The following is a 9930-nucleotide window of genomic DNA, read 5'->3' on the forward strand; positions in this document are numbered from 1 at the left end:
ATGAAACTTTCAGGGATGGGTCTACAGGCTAAATTATGTCCTGGGAAGGAATTTCAAAGTACCTACCTCCACTCCTTTTCCCTCTAGAGGGTCCTGAAATTTGCCTACATGACAGGTCTATACCTATTGAAATTTTGACAAAACAACATTTTACTTTGACATTCAGTTATCAGTTTCTTTTTCTCTGGCTTTAGTTCTGAAAATGAAATTTCTGTTATTTGAGCAGAATTTTCAGTAAAGTTCTACCAAATCATATTATTGAGTTAGGACAAAAGTGAATACACCATTCAATGCCTTTTTTTTTTGCTGATTATAAATATAATAAGAATTTCTATCGGAAATGAATTACAGCCCACCCCCCTTATATATGCCAATTCCGGGTTAGGTTAGGGTGGGTTAGGTATATATAGGGGGAGGGGCTGAAATTCGTTTCCAATAGAAAAGATTATTATATTCATTATCAGCATAAAAAAAGGCAGCAAATGGTGTATTCATTTTACCAAATCATATTATTGAACCTAACCTAACCCTGAATTGGCATATATAGGGGGGGGGCTGAAATTCATTTCTGATAGAAATGATTATAATATCAATGATTATAATATACTTTACCTAAAGTTCTACCAAATCATATTATTGAGTTAGGACTAAAGTGAATACACCATTCGATGCCTTTTTCTATGCTGATTACAAAGATAATAATCCTTTCTATCAGAATTGAATTTCAGCCCCCTCCATATATATTCCAATTAAGGGTTAGTTTAGGTATATATAGTAGGGGCTGAAATTCACTTCCAATAGAAATGATTATTATATTCGTAATCAGCATAAAAAAAGGCATCGAATGGTGTATTCACTTTATTTCTAACTCAATAATATGATTTGGTAGAACTTTACCTAAAGTTCTTACCTAAAGTTCTAAAGAACTTTACCTGATTATGAATATAATAGTCATTTCTATCAGAAATGAAGTTAGAAATAAAGTGAATACACCATTCAATGCCTTTTTTTATGCTGATTATGAATATAAAAGTCATTTCTATCAGAAATGAATTTCAGCCCCCTCCCCTATATTTGCCAATTCAGGGTTAGGTTAGGTATATATAAGGGGGGCTGAAATTCATTTCTGATAGAAATGATTATTATATTTGTAATCAGCATAAAAAAGGCATCAAATGGTGTATTCACTTTATTCCTGACTCAATAATATGATTTGGTAGAACTTTACCAAATTTTCAGCCATAGGCTAGTGATGTTTTTTTTTTGCAAAATTTAGGAAATGTATTTGCATATCTTTAAAACCTTATAGGCTAAATTGTAATTGAGCAAAGTTGCAAAGCTAAAAACAATTTTGTTGTAGGCTACTTCATTTATGCAAAAAATCTATTGGTAAATTTTTAGCAAATCATATCATTGACTTATGAATAAAGTGAATATACCACTCAATGCCTCTTTTATGCTCTTTTACAAATATAATAATCATTTTGGCTGGAAATGAATTTTAGCCCCCATCCCTATAGGCCTATATACCAATTCAGGGTATATATTTGCACATTAGGGAGGGGGGAAGTTTAATCTTACCTCTCATTTACATCAGAAATAAAATTTACCCCCACCCTCTAATGGGCAAATATTACCCTGAATTGGCATAAATAGGGATGGGGGAAAATTCATTTCTGACCAAAATGATTATTAGCCTATATTCATAAAGAGAATAAAAAAAGGCATTAGGCCTAAGTGCTATATTCCCTTTATTTGTAAGTCAATAATATGATTTGGTAAAAATTTACTGATCTATTTTGCAAGGTTTCACTTTTAGGCTATAACATACAGATTTTTGGACATAGGCCTACTTTAGCCTGTAGACCCATCCCTGAAAGTTTTGTTTTCCCAGCCCAACCCTTTTCCAAGATAGCAAAAAGTAGAATTTTACCCACTAGCCTATGAAATCAGATAAGTAGTTGGCTATTGAGGTCTCACTAGGCTAATGTATGCACTGAAGCTTGAAATATCAATAGTCTAGCCAAAATTAAGTTGCAATTTAAGGTACAACAAACAAACCAGTGTTACCAGGATGCTTGACACAAGATGGCGCAGCCAGAGAAGCGAAAATACACCTTTGGCGCATTTTCGCGTCTTCTGCTATTTTTTGCATAGGAAACCAAAGCTCCCAAAGCTCCATGCTCCCAATAGCTGCCGCTTTTTCTTCTTAAAGTATGTGACATGGGAGAACTCTTTCGAAAATGCAAGTTCGGACGATAAGAGTAACCGAGTCAAAGAAAAAAAACAAAAAAACACGGCCGCCGTTATTACTGCTTTTCAGCACATTTGTTCGGGGGGAGCACACCACAATCCGGACAGTTGTTAGGGGTTTCTGCAAACCTACGACGTCATTGCACGTTTATATCCACTAACCGTAGAGACAGAGAAGGCCTCTTTCTTATAGTTCGATTTTTAGGTCTGAAAGGTCAACAGCCAATGAGAGATTCAAAGGAAAATTTAAATGTACACACGTGAGCCCATAATCTATTTAACAAATCCCATCTTCTAGCAGCACCAGTAGCTTATAATGATCTTTTCCCACTAATATATTGTGCTGTAAACAGAGTTTTTGCATCTATTTTTTATTTAAACATTATTTGCTATGGACTAGCCATCGAGATCAGCTATCAACTTCAAGAACACAAAAAGAAAACAAGAAAGTGAGCTTTTTAGAACGCAGCAAACCCTTCCTCTATATCACACAGAACTTCCTGATAACTGTCGTCTTCATCTTCGTCTTCTTCAGGTGATTCTAGGATATCATTATACAAATCACTTGTGAATCGGTTTAACATAGCAGGCGTGGGGTCAAGATCCTTGCAGCACTTGGTTTGGCAATTCAGCCAAAGTCGAATGGTCACAACAGAGTTCAGCATCTTCAGCTGCATTGTGTTTCGAATTTTGTGTTTTACCACATTCATGACCGAAAACACTCACTCGACTACGGTGTTGCTGATTGGCATGTTAAGAACTGAAAGTACTGCTTGGGCAATATCGAAGAAAAGCTTTCGATTCAACATGTCTTTGTAGTCACCAACACCGAACCAGAACACTTCCGAACTCACCGGCAACTCCCCTTTGAATATTTCGACCCAGTCGACCTGAAGCAAATTTCGTCAGTGATTTTCTAGTTGACTCAAGTCACGCCCTTTAAAAAGAGAAAGTGGCAGCTCTTGGAAGCGTGGCCTCGTAATGCCGTTGAGACATACTTGTGGAGAGAAGACTTTGATTTTCTTTAAGAGGGCGAGATTAGGGGGCAACCTTTTCAGTGCCTCGGAAGCTACTACTTTCAGGAAGTTATGGCAGTGCCGAAGGATTTCATCCTTTTCAGAAATCGACTTTGACGAGTTATCAAGGGCAGTTTGGAATTCGTATCCGAAGTCAACTTCGCTAACCGGCAGGTAAATCGATTCGAGGCCAGATTCGAGACTGACTTCAATTGATACACTATTTCTCCGCAGGAATCGCCTTAGTAAGGTAAGCACAAATGACTCGAGCTCTTGTAGAAGGTAAAAATGGTCAGTGGAAGTCTTTTGGAATAGCAAGTTGGTTTTCTGAAACTCCTTCAGAATCGGCTTCAAAAACAGCAAGTACAATTTACTTGCTTCGTCTTTATACATGTCGTTTAGAACTCTGGCCGCATAGCACCGTTCAGTGAGGCTAGCTCACTCAAAATGTGAAGATAGTTCTAGATAAGAACTTAGCACCGTTTCTACTGCCCCATATCGTGAAAGCCATCGAGTAGCCGCAAGCTGAACCATACCACGGCCTTTAGCTCCGTCATTTAGGAGGGCATAAACTTGCTGATATGCAGTTCTACGTATTGGGCTCATTGAAAACCATGTATAGGTTTGCTGTAGCATGTAATCAATTGATGTAGGTAGCTCTAAACCAGCTTTCGAGGTACAAAGATGAAGAGAATGACAGATACACTTGAATAGTACGAAGTCTGGGTTACCCGATTTCTCACGAAGTCGCGTGTACACCGAATTATGAATGCTCACCAAGTTGCTTGCCCCGTCACTACCTATTCCCACACATTTCTTGATTTGGAACTCTATTTTTGCGAGAAAGTCACACAGAGTATCTACCAGAGCTACAGCAGTTGTGCTCACAACCTGAACGAGACCCAGGAAAGCAGTATTGATCACTTTCAGTTTCGCTGACTGTTACCTAATGCACACAGCCATATATTTCGCGACTGACACGTCTGTTGATTCGTCCAGAATCAACGAATACTCGTTTCCACCAACATCAGCTATTATTTCAGATGGCATTTCTGGGGCTATCATGTTTTTAATGAGCATACTGCATTTAGTCATATGAAGACTCAGTTCCTCACAGCCCTTCAACTTCTGCTTCATCAAATCTTTAAGGTAGTATACACTACATGTTGATGAATGACAGGCGATATGACACGCTATTGCCGCTCTGCCTTCTTGTACGCAATCGTTTTTGCAACAAAACATGAAAAAAAAGGTTGTGAGGATTTGATCTTATATTATTAGTTAGTAGGCTATGACAAAAGTACAGGCCCGTCATTTCACCAAAACCTGGTGGGGGGGGGGGGGTCAAGACACGTTTACACCAGGTTTGGCCAAAGACTGATTTTTTTGTACTACTCTAAATTTTAGTTCAGCAGTTTTAAACACTAAAAAAACCTCAGCCGAAGGCCACACATTTTTGGCTTTTTTTGCTGATTTCAGCTGTTTTAGCACTAAAATGAGCATGTGAATGATTCTTTTTTGCCAAAAGCAAATTTTGTAGGCATTTCTGGCCCTTCTTAGCAATTTTTCCAGTCTCCTGACAATTCTGTCATGACTAACAGGCTAGGAACCCATTCCTGCCATCTTGACCGAAAAACTGTGTTAAAATGAATAAAATATCAAAATCAGGCCCCCCTCACCATTGACGGACCTGCAACAGTTACCACTAGAGTAAAATGATAAGAACTTATGCAAGAAGGTTTATCATTGCACCATTAAGGTAGAGTCATTTCACCATTTTAAGCACTTAGTTTTACCTCTGAACATCAAACATAGACGTAATAGTACACTGCATTGTCGAATTACAAACCGTACTATTTTATTGCAAGTTCTAGCTCATATTTTGCTTTGCATGGAAAGAACAATTTCAGCAACTATAACACGATATCTAAACATCATACAACTGTTAGATTGGACAGCAATTGTCTGTCCGGGAAAGGGTGAGTACTAGGGACTGCTAGTTTTGGAGAAGTTTACTAAATGGCTTGTAAATATTAGGGTGGAAAGCACTGTAAGCGTTTTTAAGGCCAGACTTAAAGAAGGAAAATCAACATTGCCAGTTTTAGGTATTTGTAGTACAACTGTTAAATGTAGAGCCAGCCAATATATTTGCATGGCATGACTAATTGTACCAGAATAAGGTCCATTACGTCCACTGTGACTAGACTGACAGTTTAGAACATACCTGTACAAGATCTTCAAATCTACCACTATTTGGTCTAGCACTAGATGCTGCAATAATTATGTAGCATGGATGCCCATCCAGATTTCTAGGTCAATTCTGATGATTCCTTTTTAGGTTCAGTATTTCACTACACCAAAACCATTTGGCAGTGTCCACTTTTGGTAAAATTTTACTATAGCAGCCGCTCCAGTTCACGCATTTGTAGCCCGATTTTGATAATTCTTTTTGCTGAGATGTTAGCTACACCTTATGTAAAGGTTGTCCCCCTCTTTACTTTTTTAATTTTCCTTTTTTTCCGTAAAGTAGGGGAGGGTTTGAAGTAGATCAGGGGTAAGTCGCAATTTAAGCATTTCTGTGTATGTGCATTACATATTGCTTCTGATAGTTCAACCCTGCCTTTCCTTCGTCAACTTCAAAATCTTCAAACACTCCTCTACTTTATGCAAAAAAATAGAAAAATCGAAAAAGTAAAAAGGGGGACAACCTTTATAGTAGGTGTTGTCAACATCTCAGCCAAAAAAAGCATAGCAATTGGACTTAAAATGGATGAACTGGAGTAGCTGCTATAATCAAATTTTACCCCAATTTTTTCTTTTTTTCTGAATGCTGAACCATTATTTTTCTCCTTACAAATCAATATGGTTGCTGCATATCTACTATAGGGAACCACTGTCACTGACTCCATTTAAAAATTAAGATAGGGGCACTGCCAGTCTTGTACACTAGCCCTTTTCCAAGTACCATGCACAAACCTCTGTACATGCTCAAACCCCATAGCATACTAATATATTTTCTCATATAGGGTATATGTAAAAGCTGAGTAGGGTACATGCATAATTCTATCTCTACTCTCATATCTACAGTAGTTACTTACTAGTTGGCATGGTGGATAGTTGTAACCAAAAGTGCCCCTCCTCCTCGCATTTATTTTGAGACCTTATACAATGTAAACAAACTCTATTTGCAAAAACAGTTATGAACAAATAACAAAGCCCATCTATTTTTCTCATGGTGCAGTGTGGTTTATCTGGGGTGCATGGAAAAGGGCTGGCCTGCTAGATTGAGGAAAACACATGGGAAATAGAAGGGGCTTCCTATTGATTTCATCACTATCAGCACAGCATTACAGAGACCACACCTACCTAAAGAATCACAAAAATCAACCTAGAAATGACCCTCATGTTCAAAGGGGGCTTCTATACTGTACAATTAACAATGCTGCTAACTACAGTGTGCTTACCAACTCGCTCAAGTGTAGGTGTCCTATCAGGTGGCAGCAATTTTCTCATTTCAGCTTTGTGCTTCATCCCTTCTGCATGGCGCTTGAGATCAGCCAAGTGAGCCCTCAGGGTGGACTTACAGACAGGGCAGTATGCTGAAGTTGGGTCACTGTCTACAGGCTTCAGCCAATCTTTCAGCTCAGCCTGCTTTTCCCACTCTTTCCTGTATGCTTTCTGGAAATTTGCCCACTTTCCCATTTTTGGTTTTACAGGTCTCTATCCGCTAACCATGCTACTGTAATTTGAAGTTTCACGCGATTAAGATTTTGAACGTCACCCTCTATATTTCTCGTGATAAAATAACTATGAGCTACCTAAAAATCCCGATTTTTTCATGCGGAGGCCAAAATCGCCCAATTTGCGCCGAAATTTCCAAAAATGCGCAAATGTGGCGCAATGCGCACACCTGAAAAATTTAAAGCGCAGCCGCCTCAAAAAAGCGCCCAAATGGCGCAAATGCACACCATCTGGCAACACTGAAACAAACTAATTAATTTATCTAATTATAATTGAATTTATCAAGTATTTTGGGCGATAGGTTGCATCAAGACTGGGCTGGGTAATTGTAGACAGAGAAAAGCCAAGACAGATAGTCCAAGTAATTGAGAAGCAAATGTTTAAATGTTAAAATCCTTACAAACAGTAAAAACAACTAGCTATTCTTCTTCTTCCAATTCACAGCAGGCGGGCTATTCAGTTGGTACTATTTAGCCTTCTTCTTTTTGCTTCACTCTGTGGGCTACAGAGCTACTGTCTTGGTTGTCTCTTATTTATTAGATTATTCTCAGATATCTTTCAGTAGATCTTTTGACTCAAGGAGTCCAAATATAAGATGATAGATATCGATTCCTGCGCTCTGTGTGCAGGTATAGTTGGCTAGGCTCTTGGCTGATAGTGAGATTTTGTGGTGTTTGAAGTATATTAACACTTTACAAAGCAAGGTATGTTGTGCAGACGTCAGCATATTACATTCAAATAGGCAATGGTCAATTGTTTCATTATTCATATTACAGTGCCTGCAAAGAGGGAACAGGGGAATTGAACCACTTGAATTAGAAAACTTATATGAGAATGCAAGGAAATTTAGTCCATTTTTTCCAGAACGATTTCTATGATAAATTTTAGAAAGATACTTATTGGGAAAGGGGGAAAGGATAGGATTAATCTTATTAAAATTAATATCTGATAGCCTCCATCGGTAAATATCTCTAATTGGGATTGGTCTCCCGCTTGGCTGGTCAATATTTATAGCATTTTTTGCTATTTCATCAACCCGATGATTACCACTTATGCCAGAGTGGCTAGGAATGTACTGAAAATAAGTTTTTATGCCACTTGAAGCAAGATTATCAATAATACTGAGACAATGGTAAGTGGCTTGATAGAGAGTCGGAATATATGATAATGTTATTTGAATTTGCAATCAAAGGTTGGTTTTCCTTAAGGTGTTCTAATGCCATGATTATGGCATTTAACTCAGCAGACATTATATATAAATTATTATATAATCTCTCGCCCATTGCAATTTTCAGGTGAGGAAGGAAAACACCACTTGCAACCTTCTCATTCATTTTTGACCCATCAAAAAATATTTGGGAGTGATTTTTATAGGTAATTGTATTAAGTTCTGCAAATTTTTTCTGGACAAAAGCAATGGGGGTTAAATCTTTATTCCACTTTGAGAATTTATTATTTATTATGAGACTTGACCAATTCCATGGGGGGATCGGGGGAAAGTGGGTGCAATAGACTTTGCTGGTATGGGGAACTTCTTCTGAATATTGGCATACTCATCTGCGATGCCTCTATACATGGCTGGATTTCTTAACCAATTATGTAATGTGTGTGAGCTATTTGATTCAATTTTTGTAAGATGTTTTGTCAAGAGAAACCTATGTCTCTCCCTTATTGTTGTTAATCCACTCTTAGCTATTTGGTCTCAGTTATGTGCATTCTTCTTCTGCTAATTCACAGCAGGCGGGCTATTCAGTTAGTACTACTTAGCCCTTTTCTTTTTGCTTCACTCTGTGGGCTACAGAGCTACTGGCTTGGTCGTCTCTTATTTATTAGATATTCTCAGATATCTTTCATACTGAAGTAGCCAATTTTTCAGTCTTCTTCTTCTATTTAACAGCAGGTGGGCTTTTCAGTGATACTATTTAGCCCTTTTCCTTTTGCTTCACTCTGTGGGCTACAGAGCTACTGGCTTGATTGCCTCATGATTATTAGATATTTTCAGATATCTTTCAGTAGATCTTTCGACTCTAGGAGTTCAATTATGAGATGATAGATCTCGATTTCTATGCTCTGTGTGCAGGTGTAGTTGGCTAGGCTCTTGGCTGATAGTGAGATTTTGTAGTGTTTGAAGCATTTTAACAGTTTGCAAAGCAAGATATGTTGTGCAGACGTCAGCATATTACATTCAAATAGGCAATGGTCAATTGTTTCATTATTCATATTACAATGCCTGCAAAGAGGGGACAGGGGAATTGAACCACTTGAATTAGAAAACTTATACGAGAATGCAAGGAAATTTATTCCATTTGTTCCAGAACGAATTCTATGATAAATTTTAGAAAGATACTTATTGGGAAAGGGGGAAAGGATAGGATTAATCTTATTAAAATTAGTTTCTGATAGCCTCCATCGGTAAATATCTCTAATCGGGATTTGTCTCCCACTTGGCTGGTCAATATTTATAGTATTTTTTTGCTATTTCATCAACCTGATGATTACCACTTATGCCAGAGTGGCTAGGAATATACTGAAAAGAAGTTTTTATGCCACTTGAAGCAAGATTATCTATAATACTGAGACAATGATAATTGTCAATATCTAGCTTATGCGGAGGAGCTGAGGCCAGCAACTCGACGCTGGATAAAGAGTCAGATTATACAATAATATTATCTGTATTCTCAATCAAAGGATGGTTTTCATTAAGTTCTTCTAATGCCATGATTATGGCAGTTAAATCATCAGACATTTTATATAAATTATTATATAATCTCTCGCCCATTGCAATTTTAAGGTGAGGAAGGAAAACACCACTTGCTACCTTCTCATTCATTTTTGACCCATCAACAAATATTTGGAAGTGATTTTTATAGGTAATTGTATTAAGTTCAACAAATTTTTTCTGGACAAAAGCGATGGGGGT

At 37.7% G+C, this 9930-nt stretch overlaps 1 protein-coding gene across 5 annotated transcripts in view; it reads right to left on the bottom strand.

Annotated features, from left to right (window-relative positions):
- LOC148946817 (uncharacterized) overlaps nucleotides 1–6922 on the bottom strand; it is a 49917-nt gene extending 42995 nt beyond the window's left edge. For 3 of the 5 annotated variants that reach the window (XM_089096618.1, XM_089096621.1, XM_089096617.1), the window contains exon 1: nucleotides 1981–2045. The gene's annotated coding sequence lies outside the window, so the exon portion shown is untranslated. Of the gene's footprint in view, nucleotides 1–1937; nucleotides 2046–6733 lie in introns of those variants that run through there. The other 2 variants (XM_089096620.1, XM_089096619.1) reach the window with 2 other exon arrangements.
- Between the last annotated feature and the right edge of the window lie 3008 nt (nucleotides 6923–9930).

The sequence above is a fragment of the Artemia sp. Qi Xiang Cuo genome, chromosome 11 (genome assembly GCF_049724085.1).
Source record: "Artemia sp. Qi Xiang Cuo chromosome 11, ASM4972408v1, whole genome shotgun sequence".
NCBI classification, from domain to species: domain Eukaryota; kingdom Metazoa; phylum Arthropoda; class Branchiopoda; order Anostraca; family Artemiidae; genus Artemia; species Artemia sp. Qi Xiang Cuo.